Source organism: Porites lutea, chromosome 9 (assembly GCF_958299795.1).
Source record: "Porites lutea chromosome 9, jaPorLute2.1, whole genome shotgun sequence".
NCBI classification, from domain to species: domain Eukaryota; kingdom Metazoa; phylum Cnidaria; class Anthozoa; order Scleractinia; family Poritidae; genus Porites; species Porites lutea.
In genome coordinates, this window is record NC_133209.1 from 15,453,150 (window position 1) to 15,469,461 (window position 16,312).

Consider the following 16,312-nt stretch of genomic DNA (forward strand, 5'->3'; position numbering starts at 1 on the left):
GATGATTTAGGGTCAAATGCTGATGAAGAGAATGACCCCCGTCGTCGTCCCAAACCAAGTGGTCGTCCTTCCAGACCAAGCGGTCGTCGTCCCAGACCAAGTGGTCGTCCTCCCAAACCAAGTCGTCAAGGTAAGATCTTCGTTGTCTTTACTTTGAACCCTTCGACTGTGATGTCGAAACGTAGTTTTACAGCAAAAGTGTGTAGTTGACTTACATTGTTTTTATACAACCTGATTAAATACATGCATCCGGCGAGCTCTTTGGTTTTTTTTTTTTTTTTTTTCATCTGGGGTACGTTGTTAAAAGTTAGAAAGATTGATTACCGTTTTGTCAGAAAAATAGTCAAAGCTCATTTTTTTCACTGATGATTTAGGGTCAAATGCTGATGAAGAGAATGACCCCCGTCGTCGTCCCAAACCAAGTGGTCGTCCTCCCAAACCAAGTCGTAAAGGTAAGATCTTCGTTGTCTTTACTTTGAACCCTTGGACTTTGATGTCGAAACGTAGTTTTACAGCAAAAGTGTGTACTTGACTTACATTTTTTTTATACAACTTGATTAAATACATGCATCCGGCGAGCTCTTTGGTTATTTATTTATTTATTTTTTCATCCGGGGTACGTTGTTAAAAGTTAGAAAGATTGATTACCGTTTTGGCAGAAAAATAGTCAAAGCTCATTTTTTTTCACTGATGATTTAGCGTCAAATGCTGATGAAGAGAATGACCCCCGTCGTCGTCCCAAACCAAGTGGTCGTCCTCCCAAACCAAGTCGTAAAGGTAAGATCTTCGTTGTCTTTACTTTGAACCCTTGGACTTTGATGTCGAAACGTAGTTTTACAGCCAAAGTGTGTAGTTGACTTACATTTTTTTATACAACTTGATTAAATACATGCATCCGGCGAGCTCATTGGTTTTTTTTGTTTTTTTCATCCGGGGTAAGTTGTTAAAAGTTAGAAAGATTGATTACCGTTTTGGCAGAAAAATAGTCAAAGCTCATTTTTTTTTCACTGATGATTTAGCGTCAAATGCTTATGAAGAGAATGACCCCCGTCGTCGTCCCAAACCAAGTGGTCGTCCTCCCAAACCAAGTCGTAAAGGTAAGATCTTCGTTGTCTTTACTTTGAACCCTTGGACTTTGATGTCGAAACGTAGTTTTACAGCAAAAGTGTGTACTTGACTTACATTTTTTTTATACAACTTGATTAAATACATGCATCCGGCGAGCTCTTTGGTTATTTATTTATTTATTTTTTTCATTTGGGGTACGTTGTTGAAAGTTAGAAAGATTGATTACCGTTTTGTCAGAAAAATAGTCAAAGCTCATTTTTTTCACTGATGATTTAGGGTCAAATGCTGATGAAGAGAATGACCCCCGTCGTCGTCCCAAACCAAGTGGTCGTCCTTCCAGACCAAGCGGTCGTCGTCCCAGACCAAGTGGTCGTCCTCCCAAACCAAGTCGTCAAGGTAAGATCTTCGTTGTCTTTACTTTGAACCCTTCGACTGTGATGTCGAAACGTAGTTTTACAGCAAAAGTGTGTAGTTGACTTACATTGTTTTTATACAACTTGATTAAATACATGCATCCGGCGAGCTCTTTGGTTATTTATTTTTTTTCATCCGGGGTACGTTGTTAAAAGTTAGAAAAATAGTCATAGCTCAGTTTTTTCACTGATGATTTAGCGTCAAATGATAAAGAGAAGCAGCATCAATCAATGAAAATCCTGGCATGTGATAAAAAAGATCAACAAAGTTGGAGAAGTAGGCTATTACAGATGTATTAAAAAATTCACACAATTCATCTTCTCTCCCACCTAGAAAAAGCTTTGCGAAAAAACTGAGGAAAAAGTGCCTGCCGACTAGACGTCCTAGGCCTTGACTGATTGAAAGTAACGTTATTGACAGTCCAATGGTATTGAATAGCTGACGTGTCCCATTAACAGAAAACTGGATGTAACGAAATTAAATGTAGTTGTAAAATTAGGGTGGTACTGTTGATTGAAATAAAGCATTGAAAAGGTGTCTTGAGGTTTTACTCATGTACCTACAGTAGTTGATAATTTATTAAATAAATGATAATAATAATAATAATAATAATAATAATAATAATAATAATAATGATTATATAATAATGATAATCATCATCATCACCATTGTCATCATCATCTTTATTCCAACACGATAAAACTCATCAGGATTATAGAGAAAAAGAGCAGAAAAAAAAAGAGTTACAATTATTTATACAAGCGAAACACACATTCTAAAGAAAAAAAAAGGAAAGAAAATATATTAACCTTCTGCTTTTCAAGAGTGCCGTGCATTGAAGGTTAGGCGCTAATTAAAGTAACGTTGACAGCCATCCTAAAAACTCTGAAGGGTTTGTGTTTGCCTCAGCTCTGTTTGAAGGCTATTCCAGAGCGCTGCACCAACATAGCTGAAGCTCCTCGTACACAATTCAGTACGAGGAAGGGGAACGGAAAGTTTGAATTCGGCCGGTGTCTGTTAAGGAGTAGGTTTATACCCTGCTACGGTCTACAACTACGGTCTACAAATTAACAAGAGATAATCTGGAGCAAGAAATTCAAGTGATTTATAGACCATAACAGCTTTTTTAACCTCTCGTTATTGGCAATCCAGTTTTTTCCCGCCGAGAAGTTCAAAAAGATCATCAGCATTAGTGTGATAACGCGAAAAAGTTAAAACCCTTATCTGCCGATTTTGTAGTTTTTGTAATTTGGCACTGATGGTGTTTACTACAATTATCCCGATCCACACTGCAGTAATCAAAATGAGGTTGAATCAGTGAATTATAGATGAACTACGGAGTACTGGAAGGAGCAAACGGTCTAATACGTTTTGGGGTTCTAATACCAGAGGCAATTTTAGTTGCTGTTAAGCCACCAGGCTTCGCAGCAGACGAGTTCTAAATTGTGACGTCATAAAATTAAATTTGTGAAATTTTGGGATTTGCTGTTTGCCGGGATAATTTGAAAAAACAACATCCAAGAGACCTACTTGTCAAAAACTAGCGGTGTGTGGCAAATTGTCTGTGAGATGTTAGCCTCTTTTGAGTCATCAGAGCATAACTGCAGGGCTAATGTCTCAGGAAAATCTAAATTTTGGCAAGTAGGCCTCTTGGACGTTGGTCTTTCAGAATATCCTGACAAATCCCATAATTTCACAAATTTAATTGTTATGACGTCATCACTTATTAAGAAATTTATTCAGGTCGCGACCAGCCTGGGTTGCCCGTGCCCGATACCATCTGCGTTTGAGCTATCTTGGATGTAAATATGTTTGTCTGTTAGCCTGAAATTCATCCGATTGCTTCCAGTCGTTTTCTCCTCTCAACAACGTCTGAATCGACCGGCCATTAATGCCGTCCAGTGACGTCACTCACTACCTGAAAACCGGGTAGTGATTTTGATTGGTTGACTGTCTAAACATTCGCATAATTATGTATAATTATGAACAATTTTAGCGGGATTGTCGCTTGATATTCAGCGAATCGCATCCCTGGCATTCTTTCGTTTAGTTCAGACATTTCGATAAGCTTAATCTTTATCTTAAACGGCAAAATTGCCCTTGTCTTCGAAACTGAAATGCTAAATTGAACTGCGAATGAAGAATCATTGGGGAGAGTCGGTAGGTTTTTCATTTACAGCCGCTTTGTGGTTGCCGCGACCGGTGATTTTGTTTACGCGAAGTTTTCTGAGGTCAATGTTATGAATTACTCGACCTTCTTGCTATTTTCACGGTCAAGTGTAATGATTCTGTTAGTTTTTCTTGTGTCCTTGTTTTTTTTCTTCGTTAAGGACCAAATAGCTTCTTTTCAATTAAAGCAAATCATTGTGTTGTGTTCCGTGTGTGTGTTTATTTCATTGCGTGATTGCGACCGAGTTTGTTTATAAAATTTAGTACAACCGGTTCAGGGTTGTACTGCATGCAGTTGATAATTTGAACGTTAAACATGAATTACGATCGAAAAAAATAAAGCAGTACTGTATCATGCAGACATTTTTAAACGATAATTCTCGGTTTGCCACTTGAAAATCGTGTTTTACTTTTTGCATGAATTAAAGCAAAGGTCAAGGAGTAGTGACGTCACTGGACGGCATTAACGGCCGGTCGATTCAGACGTTACTGAGGGAGTAATAACGACTCGAAGTAATCGGATGAAATCCAGGCTAGTTTGTCTGTATGTATATCACCGCATTTGCCTCGATTTCAATTATGGCCCTCGAAATCGAGGCTCTTTTGTTCGCAGTCAATTGATTCTTAATTACACTCCAAAGGGAAAAGTAAATACTGTATCCTCTGAAATACTTGATAAAGTGATAAAGTGGGTTGTGGAAAACTAAAAGCGGAGAAATCCTGTTTCGGGCAGAAAGCCAAGTTTTCGCAAGCAAAGAGAATGAATGCAAGTGAAGGTGAAAAAAATAATTCTCGTGAATTGAAGAGATACGTTTCTCAGAAATACATTTGAAGCAATTCGTGGAACTCAACGGTAAATAAATTCGGTCTTTTGGCCAAATTTGTATTCAGCCAGCTTTGTTGTATTTATTTAAGCTTAATTGATAATTAAAATTGCTTTAGTTATCAAGAGCTTTCATGATGGAACGTATGACAAAATTGTTTTTCCGTGGGTGGTAAAACGTTTTATACACAGCAGAAGCAAATATTGAAAATGATGGCGTAATATATATCGTGGACAACTGTAGCTAAATACACACACTTCTTTTTCATCGACGTGTCGTGTTGCGTTACATGAACAGTTGTTTGACACTGTTAATGTCAAATATCAAAAATTGAAATAAATTACAACTGATTCAAACTATTTGAAATGGCATGCTTTACTCGCAGCACTTCATTTTCCATTGGAAACTACTAGTTGATAATTTCTCGATTCGGATATGTTTTTTCCATGACAGATATTCTTCCATCAGGTGTTGCTCAATTAGCACTTCCAAGGGATGTGGTATATGAGACAATTTTAATAGGAGAACTATGATTTATAGCCTGCGTTGAAGCCGGCCCACGCACTTGTCTAAACCGTCTGCGAATTAGTGCACAAAAGCTCGTTCTAATATCCTGCAGAGTCGCAAGGACATATGTGAGCGTTTCTGATAGGCGGGTTTCTTATACGCCTCACGATTGGCCTAATTCTTAGGTGTGCGTGACGGTTGGGCGCAGTGACATGTCAAAATTCACAGAAGGGAGTTTGCAAGGACCGTTTACAGTTTACAGTAAACCGCCGCTGAAAGAGTAGTTTGAACTTTGAAGCCTTCTTCTGAAAAAAAAAAATGCTTTGAGAGAATTCCTTCAAGGCCACAGTTTGCTTGTAAATTTGTCGACTGGTTTTCCAGCGTCTTATTCCAATCGCTGCAGATGCACTGCCGTGTATTCTGCAATCTAGCCGACAGTTCTAGCGTCAAAACAAATCAGGAAATCATGATATTCACGTTCAAAAAAAAAACTACACACATGAAATTATTCAGGTCAAGGCATTTTGGAGAAAACCAAGGAAAGTAAGGTTATTTAGCCACAATAAAAAGCTTACGGCTTAAACAGGGGTAAAAGAAAATTATTTAATGGTAAACTGCATCTACGATCATGATCAAATCCTGTCCCTGCAGAAACATAACATACCACAGGAACTAATTACTCAATATGCATGGAACAGACCAGCTTCCTAAGACTCCTAACTTCTAAATGTGAGACTGAAGGCGGCAAAAAAAATTGCTCAGTCAAAGTGTAGAATACTTTATGCACTGCATAAACTACGCAAAAAGAAAACAAGAAAGACCTCTGTTATTCAAGCTGACTCTAAGGACACCTTTCACACTATCACGAGCTCAATCTCTCTTGTCACGAGCTATTTTATCGTGTTTGGCCTGTCAACACTTAATTCAAATCGGACTAATCACAAACTGCGTAAGAAACAACCCAATCAAAAACGCCGACATATGTCCTTGCGACTCTGCGGGATTCGAATAAGATTTTGTGCACCAATTCGCAGACGCTCTATACAGAAGGTTTAGAGTGCCTGCGACGCAGGCAGTATGATTTATAGACATGAGGAAGTCTCGAGAGTCTTTAACCTTTGCCTTTGGGCTTATCTACATCATAAACTCTGTAAAAGGTTTGAACCCACGGGTCATTTCAAAAGTAGGTTGAGTTTGATCGTCCGATCGTCCGTTCACTGAAGCGTAGCCAACAGTTACCAGCACCGTACAAACGACTTATTGACGAGATCAAGCAAAACTAAATACGAGAGAACGACTTGAGAACTGACAGTTTGACTAACAACAGACGACTGTTTAACCGTGACAATAGAGCGATCGAAACGCACCAATTACTGATTACGAGTCTGCATAGCCAATAACATCACGGCTTAACCGACAGACGATCAATAACAACGCGCCGTAATTGACCAATCAGATCAACAACCAGAGTATAATACCATCAACTGACGTGAAACAACTCACTTTGAAGATGACTACCGCACACGTTGTCGAAACGTCGGTCACTGTCAACAACAACAGTCCTATTCAGGAATACGTTCACCCGGACGATTAAACTCAACCTACTTTTTACCATAAACTCTGTCTTGGATGTATTTCTGTTCAGAAACAGAAATGATTGAAATGACTTTTGACTAGACATCAATCGCGATGATAACGACCGTTATCTTTCGGTTAGATCTCTAAAATATAGAACAAATAAAATGATATGTTGCGTGCTTGTATGCTTGTTAAATTATAATGTAATGAAAAGGTCAGTGAAGTACCTCGAGGCGTTCTTTGCCAACATTTTCAATCGGAAGCGAAAAAAATGCATTATTTGCAAGCTGAAGGATCGACCGTGACTTGACAGTTGCTCAGCAATTTTCATTGAATTTTTGGTTAGAATAGCCCGAACTCTTTTCAAATTGGATGCGCCAGTTTTGGGGGGCCAAAAGAGACATTGGAGATAATGGTCTGGATTAAAGCTTTCACGTGATGCACAATATGATACCAGGAGCCGATTACTGATGACACGCAAGTTTACGTACTATGATTTTTGCGGGCGACAAGGGAAGCCCGCAATCCTAATCTTTAGTTTGCTATTACGCATGCACCGCACGTATGTGATGCCAGCTTTGGTTGGACTTCCACTACGAATGAATGGAATGCAACGAACGCTAATGTGTTCACGCGCATTTGGAACTTCTATCTCTCGTAATTTAATCACGCGTGTTTTGACCATCTATCACGTGAAACTTACGCGAAGCACGGTGTTTGCGCAAAAGCGTTTTGACCTTCGGTCGATGTCGCCCGCACTCCGTAACCTTTGGTTATTACTAGCATAGGCCTTTAAGGCTGACTTTTAGTTTACCGCAACCAAAAAGATCCAGAGAATGTTATTTCAGCGGCTTTTCGTATTATCCTGTCTAAAACGTAAGAAAATAGAGTACTAAAGTGATGACGTCATAAAAATGAAATTTCTGAAATTATGGGATTTGTCAGGATATTCTGAAAGAACAATGTCCAAGAGGCCTACTTGCTAAAAATGAGCATTTGGGGGCAAATTGTCTCTGAGATCGTAGCCCAGTTATACTCAGAAAACCCCATACAAACCCTTCTAATTTTTTTTTGGGTCGACCCAAAAAAAATTTAGAAGGGTTTGTATGGAGTTTTGTAAGCATAACTGGGCTACGATCTCAGGGACAATTTGCTCCCAAATGCTCATTTTTGGCAAATAGGCCTCTTGGACATTGTTCTTTCAGAATATCCTGACAAATCCCATAATTTCAGAAATTTCATTTTTATGACGTCACACTTTAGTACTCTATCACATGAAGTTTATATTTTCTCAAAGACAAAGGGGAAATCACATGAAGTTTATATTTTCTGAAAGACAAAGGGGCCTTAAATTTAAGAGACCTTTTACTAATATGCAAAATAGCAAACCGGGAACTCACCATGTTGTCGCGTACGAAGTTAGCGCTTTTCTTGCGCGGTTTCCGGTTTCGGTTAAGTCTTGAAAATGCCGCTCGTGTCCTCGACCTTCGTTTGAAGACGTGTCGGCCTGTGGTCGACGACGCTCCTCGTCGCAAGCAGAAAAAGCCTCTGGTTCCCAGGGTAGTACAAAGTTAGGAAATGTGCAGAATATTCACTGTTTTTCCAGGAGATCGGGGTGCACCTTGGCGTATTTTGAACTTTTTGATTTTTTTGAAAAAGCAAAGCGCGATGGAACTTTTATTACCATTCTTGAAAATTGTTCGCCAAAAGATTCTTTCGGGTAGAATAAATAAATTATGAAATTTTGCAACTGTCGGCCGATTCTCGATCTTTACATTCAGGGTCTCTTAAGACTTTGAGTGACAAATTCGCTTGCGACTGCTGTTTCCTCCTTTTTTCTCCTTACTTGCTGGGAGAATAAGAATAAGATAAAGGAGTATTTCTTCCCTGTTGTAAGGAATAGTATATAAAGAAGAAAATACGTGAAGAAAATATGAAATACCAGTATTACATGATCTATGCATCAGTCAATTCCATATCCTCCCATTTGTACAGACATCTAGGTAAATTGTTAGTATTTTCATAGTACATTTTGAAATTAACCTGCTAAATTTTTAAGCTCACCAATTCAGTACTGATTTTGCTGCAGTAAGTTTTGTTAAACGTTTTAACTTTTCAATTTAAAGTTATTCAAATATTATGTTCTCTTGATAGATCATAGTAGTATTAGAATCATCACCACTAAATTTCATTCAAATTCTAGATAAAAAGAAATTTGATTCACGTTGATTCACGTCCGCTCCCGATTGTAGCTATGTAGCAGGGCGTAATAAGCTAGGGCGTTGAAACAAGCGCGGTCGAGCGATCTAGCTGTGATGCAAGGGTCTGGGTAATACCAAAGAGACAAAACAAGATAGAGGACATTATACTGGACCGTCAGAGAGATTATCTAGGGACCGCGGAGGGAAAGGGGCTGGTAGAGCCGCGGCCCCACCACTTTTCGCGCCTCCGCCACCACTTTTCGCGCTAAAAAGAAAAATAATTAAAATAAAAAAAGACTTGAAACAAGTGTTTTTCCGTCTATATTCCGCTATATTCTCTGCATTTTCTTTAATTTTAAACGCATGGAATTTCCGGCCTTTGAGTGCATACGAATTAGCCGCAAATGAAATATTTCTGCTGCACGGAAGCAGTGGGGACTGGGGCAGTTGAAGTGCAGTATGGGTAGAATGGAGCGCTATAAAAGGGATGCTTATCACGTGGGAAAGCATTCTAGGCCGACACCTCGTCTAGCTGATGCTATTTTTTTACTTTTGCCTTCCTTGTGACTTATTCTCAATCATGGACGAGGCCGAAGTAGTCAGAATTGTGGAATCGACTGTTACAAAGAAGAATGAGAATCTCGTAGCGTGGAAGTCGTTGCTTGATGACTCCGTAAACAAGCTGAAACGGTCGCATGCGGACACCGCAGATTCCCACCTCAAAGAAATCAAGAAGCTAAAGTTCGACGAGCCTCATCGCTTTAAAAAGAGAGGTAACGAAGATCAATATCGATTCAACCTCAAAGTCAGCGACGCTATCGAAGAGGCTAAAGATGCTTGTTCCGCTCGTCAGTTTGATAAAGTTCACGCTTCACTTGAGAAAGGTGAGAAGTTATTGACTGAGAGGCAGAAACATATTCTGCTTGCTGACAAGTCAGGCTTTGGGTGGTCGTTGATTCGTGAATACAAACGTAACGATCTTGCGGAGGATTCCGACGACGAGAAGAAGATTATCAGAGCAGAGGCTAGAGCACGTACCCAGGCTAAACAAAGCGGACGTTTGAAGTCAAGGCCAACAAACAGAAGAGATCCCATTGCGTTAACGACGGTCGCTGCCGCTGCTTCTAGCCAGTGTAGTGGGAAACCTATTCCAGTAGTGCAGACCAGAACGCCACAGGCCAAACCAGGTTCCTGTTTTGCCTATAATAAACCGGGACATTGGAGGGCCCAGTGTTCTTACACTGCAAAGTCAACCACCGGCCAATGACTAGCCGTCGGCAATCCAGAAAATTTTCAAGGTGTAGTCAATTCCATTGTTTCAAATAGCTCTAGTGACTTTTCTGATAATGATCTTTCAAATTCAGATCACCCTGATAAGGCAGTAGAAATAAGGTCGCTGTTAAATTATGAGTTTACTTCAGGGCAATATAACATGCAGCCCTTCGGTTCGTGGTCGTTTGTCTTTGTGCTACGATCAATGGGTGAAATTAGGCGCTTCAGGGTTTATATTAATTAAGCGTTGTCCGCGACGGTAAAATTCCGTTCGTGACTCTTCCGCCCCCTAAAGTTAGTCCTAACAATCACTCTGCTGTTACCCATAGTCATTTTGTTTCTGAGGCTATTTCCGACCTAAGAACTAAGTGTGTTGAGATTCTGGATCACAAGCCGGATATCGTTAATCCACTTTCTGTCTCCATTCAGTCTTCAGGCAAGAAGAGATTAATTCTTGATTTGAGGCATGTTAATCTGTATGTTTTTAAGCGTAAATTTAGATGCGAAGATGTATCGGTTGCCCTTCGAATTTTCTCTCAAGGCTTTGTTCTTTTCAAGTTCGACTTGAAGTCCGGTTATCATCACGTTGAAATTTTTCCCGATCACCATAAATACTTAGCTTTCTTCTGGGATTTTGGCGATGGTGTTGTGAAGTATTTTCAGTTCACAGTTTTATCTTTCGGGTTGTCTTCCGCACCGTATCTGTTCACAAAATTATTAAAGCCTATTCTTACTTCATGGAGGTGCAAAGGAATTCCCATGGCTATTTTTCTCGATGACGGCTTAGGGGGTGGTAGCAATTCTATCAAGGCCAAAATCAACAGTTTGACTGTTGACGGCTTGTTATTAAAAAGAGAAGTCCCTTTTGGAGTCTGTTCAAGTTATTTCCTGGCTCGGCACGGTTTTTGATACTTATCAAGGATTTCTTTCGGTTACCGAACGAAGGGTTTCAAAGCTAAAGAGTAGCATTGATCTCTTACGTAAGGATGACTGTAAAATTTTCAAAGTTAGAGATGTAGCCGCTGTGGTAGGCCAAGTCAGCTCGCTCACTCCTTGTGTTGGAAGTGTAGCCAGAATTATGACACGTGCTTTGTACACAGTTGTAAGTCATGGAACTCTAAGGTTGAGTTGACTAAAGAAGCTTGTGATGAATTAACGTTTTGGATAGACAACGTCGACTCCCTCAATTTTCGTTGCCCCTGGTTGCCTTTTCAACCGCCCGCTAGATTTGTCTATTCTGACGCACCAGATTACGCTTGTAGTTCTTTTATTGAAAACGAGCTTAAGATTTTTCATCAAAATTGGAGTGCTACAGAGGGTTCTCAAAGCTCTACTTGGAGAGAGCTTAAGACTGTAGACCTGGCACTTTCCCCTTTCGCTCCTGATCTTCAGGGTAAAAAGAATACTTGGTTTACTGACAACACTAGTGTAGTAAGCATCGTTCATAACGGTAGTAGGGTTGAGGAGCTTCAGTCTCTAGCGCTTCCTATTTTTCATGTTTGCGCCAGTTCAGGCATTTCCCCTAAAATGAAGTGGATCCCTAGGGATTCTAATCACCAGGCTGATTCTTTGAGTAGAATAATTAATTTGGACGATTACTCTATTAATGATGACGTGTTTCATATGTTGGATTGTAAATGTGGGGGCCCCGCACAGTGGATAGGTTTGCCTGTAGTTGCAACGCCAAGCTTTCGCGCTTTAATTCTAGATTTTACAACCCAGCGCTGAAGCTGTGGACGCTTTCGCCCAGAACTGGGAGGGAGAAAATAATTGGGTCCATCCACCGGTATCGCAAATTAGTAGAGTTATTACTCATATGAGAGCGTATAAGGCTGTAGGAACTTTAGTTATTCCTTTGTGGAAGTCTTCCTATTTTTGGATTTTACTATGTGATGATGGCAAACACTGGAACGCTTTTGTACACGATTGGGTGATTCTTCCCAAGTTCGGGCATCTTTTTATTAGAAGTAAAGCCAAGAATCACGTTTTTGGCTCAAAGGATTTGTCCTTTAGTGTAGTAGCTCTGCGTCTAAATTTTTTGCAACCTAGGGCGCGGTCTGTTTTGTGTTTTTGTACAGTCGAAGATGGCAATTGCTCGCTTTGCAACAATTTTTATAATTAGGGTCTTTGGTACCCATCTTTGGAGAAGTCTTTGGATACTTCGTTTATTCACGTTCTTTAGGAATGTCGTTTCTGAGCTGTTTCATACGTTTGCCTGCTCTCGTGATTGGAATTTTCCGTTATTAATGATAGTATTGCTGGTTTGTCAGCTGCCTTTTGGTTCATCATTTTCAAGTGGTAGATTTTATTTTTCTTGATTTGCATTTATTATGCACACTTTAATGAGCCTGTTTAAGAATGCGTTCTGACAGAGGTGTTATAAAATTAAAACGAGTCCATTGTTGCACATAGTTTGTTTTTTCTTCCTATTGTCTCTGATTGCTCTCCCCTTTTGTTTACAGATATTTTTAAGGAAGGTATTCAGAAAGAAACCGAAACTTTTCAGGACCCATATATGCAGAGCCTCACTTCAAGGCTTCAGACGTCTGTTTTGTCAGCAAGGGCTCCGGCCACCACAAATATGTATCATCGGGCGTTCAGGAAATGGATGGACTGTGCTTTAAGCAAATTGAACATTTCTTTTCTACCGGTAAAACCTGTTCATGTAGCTATTTATTTACAGCATGTATTAGAATCCACAATTTCCTCTAGCTCCGTCGATACTGCATTTTATGCTATTAAGTGGGCCCACGAGATCGTCGGTGTGGCGTCCCATTCTGATAATCAGGTAGTTTCTAGAGTTCGGGAAGCTGCTAAGAGAATTCTAGGGGCTGGGAGACCCAATAGGAAAGAGCCTTTATCAGTTGAAGTCCTCAAAGAAATTGTGGAAGGAGCTGATTTGTGCAATGTCCGGCAGCTTAGAAACGTGTGTTTGTACGTGTTATCCTATGCGGGTTTTTTCAGATCTGAGGAGGTTCTTAATATTAGAATGAGTCATATTCGTTAATTCGTTTTTATGAAGGGTTCATGATTATCAAAGTAGACAAAAGCAAGACTGGTCAGCTTAGACAAGGTGACGAAGTGGCTATTGCTCAATCCGAAGGGAATGTTTGCCCGGTTTTCTTACTCAAAGAGTACTTGAAGAAATTAGATATCAGCCCTGACTCTAATGAATTTATTTTTCGACCCCTCGTTAAAACTAAGTCGTCCTACAAATTAGTCAAAGTGGATAAGCATATCTCGTATGCAACTTTCAGGGGTCAGTTGACTAAAAGTCAAGTTTTCTGTTTTGTTCAATTTTTTCCCCGTGAACAAATATCTGTATTGAATATAGTTCCACCTCCGTGACCTCGGTATTAACTTTTCATGACTTGGTAGGAAACTGGCATCACAACTCAGATGATAGCACTAACATCATTTTTAAAATAATATTATCGTTTCTCCACTTCAGTTTAATATTAAGTTGTGTAATTCATCAACTGCTATGGCATTTACTTTTTGCCGCCCAGTTTCAAGACCAGATGATCTGTTTTAGTCACTATTAAAGTATAGATTTGTTGGTGTACATCAGTATTCTTCTCTAAACACCTTATCGAGCTATCTCCAATATTGAGCACTACAGTTGGACAGATTGTGAAAACTAAATTAGTCCCGGTATATTTTTAAAATATAATAAAATAATCATTTTTTTTTTTTTATCTTGTACACTAATACTACTGTGCAATGAAGAATAAGTATGTGACAAAAATATAATTAACCGCCCTTGAAAAACTAACAGAGGTCGCAAGAACACAAATAAGTAGCCCAGCAAATATTTTTGTCTTATAATAACACCTTTTTGTCATGAAATGGTTACTGAAAACTACCCATGCAATACATACCAAGGAACTTAAAAGAAACTAAACATTCACTAGTCTTACATTGAAACCAGACGTTGCTATATATATATCTTACAGATATGATAAAACATTTATATAACGTACAAATTCAAAAGTATATTGCAAACAAGAAAATCATACAGAATTATGCACAAATGAAATACAAATGGCCTGTAACAGCTATTAAACCATTGAAAAACAAACTTTTTAGCGTGACCAGCAACCCTAGCACACTTGTATACTTCATGTCCAGTATGATTCAATTTCATTCTTGGTTAAACTTATTAACTGCAGCCAGGCTTAATCAAACTTGATTCAAAAAATACTTTCCTGTTTCCTTGTCTACAATATATAATATTAAGAGAGAGGATATAATGCTAGAATATTATACAGTAATACAATCAAAAGGTAAGGCACCTCTAGCAAATCGAGTTGGTCCCTACTATTCTTCAGTCATTTTCTTTTACTCTCTATATACAGACATTTTGTGCCAGTCCCAATTATTATAGTTTCCATCTGAGAACTGACTGTAGTTTGTGCAACACCACACGTACGCCTCTGACGACAAAAATACAATGTTACACGGTCTTAATTCATTCTACTTGCAATCAAATTAAGACCTCTTCATGTTCTTCTTCATATATATTCACGGTATTATCTTTCAGTGTATTCTAGTAGTCTTTTCAGGCCGGGCAATCACTGTTGTCCTGCAAAACATCATAATAACAAACGTATTCTATGATTTAATTTTACAGTGGAATCTTTGTGGTGATTTGAAAGCAAATTTATCCATAGGCTTCATTCTGTTTCTGTGCAATACAACCTTTAGATTTATACCGCAGACTGAAGCAGAATTTGTTGTTGTTTATGTAAAGACTGTCACACGAGATCATTCGAATGCAATTTTCTAGTAGAATGGATCGCGGTTCTGTAACCAAAAAAAATTATTTACCATCTTAGTGTATATTAAAAAAAGAAAAATCGCTAAATTGGGCAAGTGAAATCTTTTATTTTACTAACAAGGTAAACGCCAACGTACAAAACAAAACCCTTGCTATCGCCATTATGAAATCGTCGCTTCAGAAGTAAATAAAACCTAAAAGGTTCATAAAAGTTCACTCTAAAAATTTGCATGGACAAACAAAATTTATAAAACCATTACACATTTTTTTTTTAGCCGTTTATTATCATTTGGTTTTGACTGGCAAGATAAAACGCGACCTTCAACCTGTAATATTCGATAAGCCATTTAGACACTACATAAACATAAAAGGCAAAAAAACACCTTAACTTATAAGATTCACTATAAAATATCACCTAAATATTTTCTGCATATCGCATAGAAATACGCCAAATATCCAATCTAATTATAGATTGCAGTGATCTAAAGATATAATGCAATGAATCCGAACCTACTTTCAGCTAAACGGCGCCATTTTTCTTGCCCTGACAGCGGATTGAGAGCGGAAAGCCAACTAGTTCCAGTCCCGCATCACAGCTGAACCAGAGAGCGCGTATGAGCGTTTCAACACCCTAGCTTATTACGCCCTGCTATGTAGATTCTGGTTTGATAAGCAATGAAGAAATGCAAGCAAAAATCGAGGGAACATGCCTTTAAAAATTTCTAAACGTTTTTCTCGTCTTTGACAGATACAAATCTGCTTTTGTTTTCTGTAAAATCATCCATGTTTAGTTATGCTTGGATATGAAACCACGTGAGTGTCAAGAGCTGGGGGTGGCCCCAGGGTTGGCAAATGCCCGACACCCGGGCCGCCCCAAATTGGCGAACTCCCCACCCCTTGGACTGACAAGGCCGGCAAATGCCCCGTAGTAGCCCGAGGGGGAGGGTGTGACTGATGCATTACATCTGAAGACCCGGAAGCTTGCGAAGGACTGCCGTCTTCTCACAGGTGCTAATAATCAAGTATCAGGAATTGGAAGCGACTTTTAAATGGTACAAAAGTAATCCTACAGGGTATGACCAATTAAAATTTGCAAAGAATGGGTGAAGGGAGTTTCGTCATAAATCTGAGGTTAAGTTTTAAGTGTGGAAAAAACGACTATGGAAGTAAACAAAATTATAACATCTGACTGAATTCCGAGTAACAGATTGAAATGATAAGAAAGGTGTGTAAACAAAATAAAACCAGTGATTTGTTAGTCAGTGACAAGTCAGCATCAAAAATATTCGCAAAATATTGTTTCTTGCGATAAACTCTCCTTTATAGTTTAAGTATTTATATTATTTTAGGTAATGCAAATTTTACTTCCAAAAGTAAAAGCAACGAAGAGTCAAGAATTTTTTTCTTCCTTTCTGTTTTCTTAACCAGTAACTTAGAATTGCTTAAGGCTGGTTTTCACTAGCGACGGAGTCAGAGTCGGAGTCGTAAGAGTGCTTATG

The 16,312-nt window shown here is 39.0% G+C and overlaps 1 long non-coding RNA gene across 1 annotated transcript; it reads left to right on the forward strand.

The window, feature by feature from the left end:
• The first annotated feature begins 1,387 nt into the window (after positions 1–1,387).
• LOC140947347 (uncharacterized) lies at positions 1,388–2,019 on the forward strand. The gene is made up of 2 exons (XR_012166959.1): positions 1,388–1,464; positions 1,816–2,019. It is a non-coding gene; the product is annotated as an uncharacterized lncRNA (long non-coding RNA).
• The last annotated feature ends 14,293 nt before the right edge of the window (positions 2,020–16,312 follow it).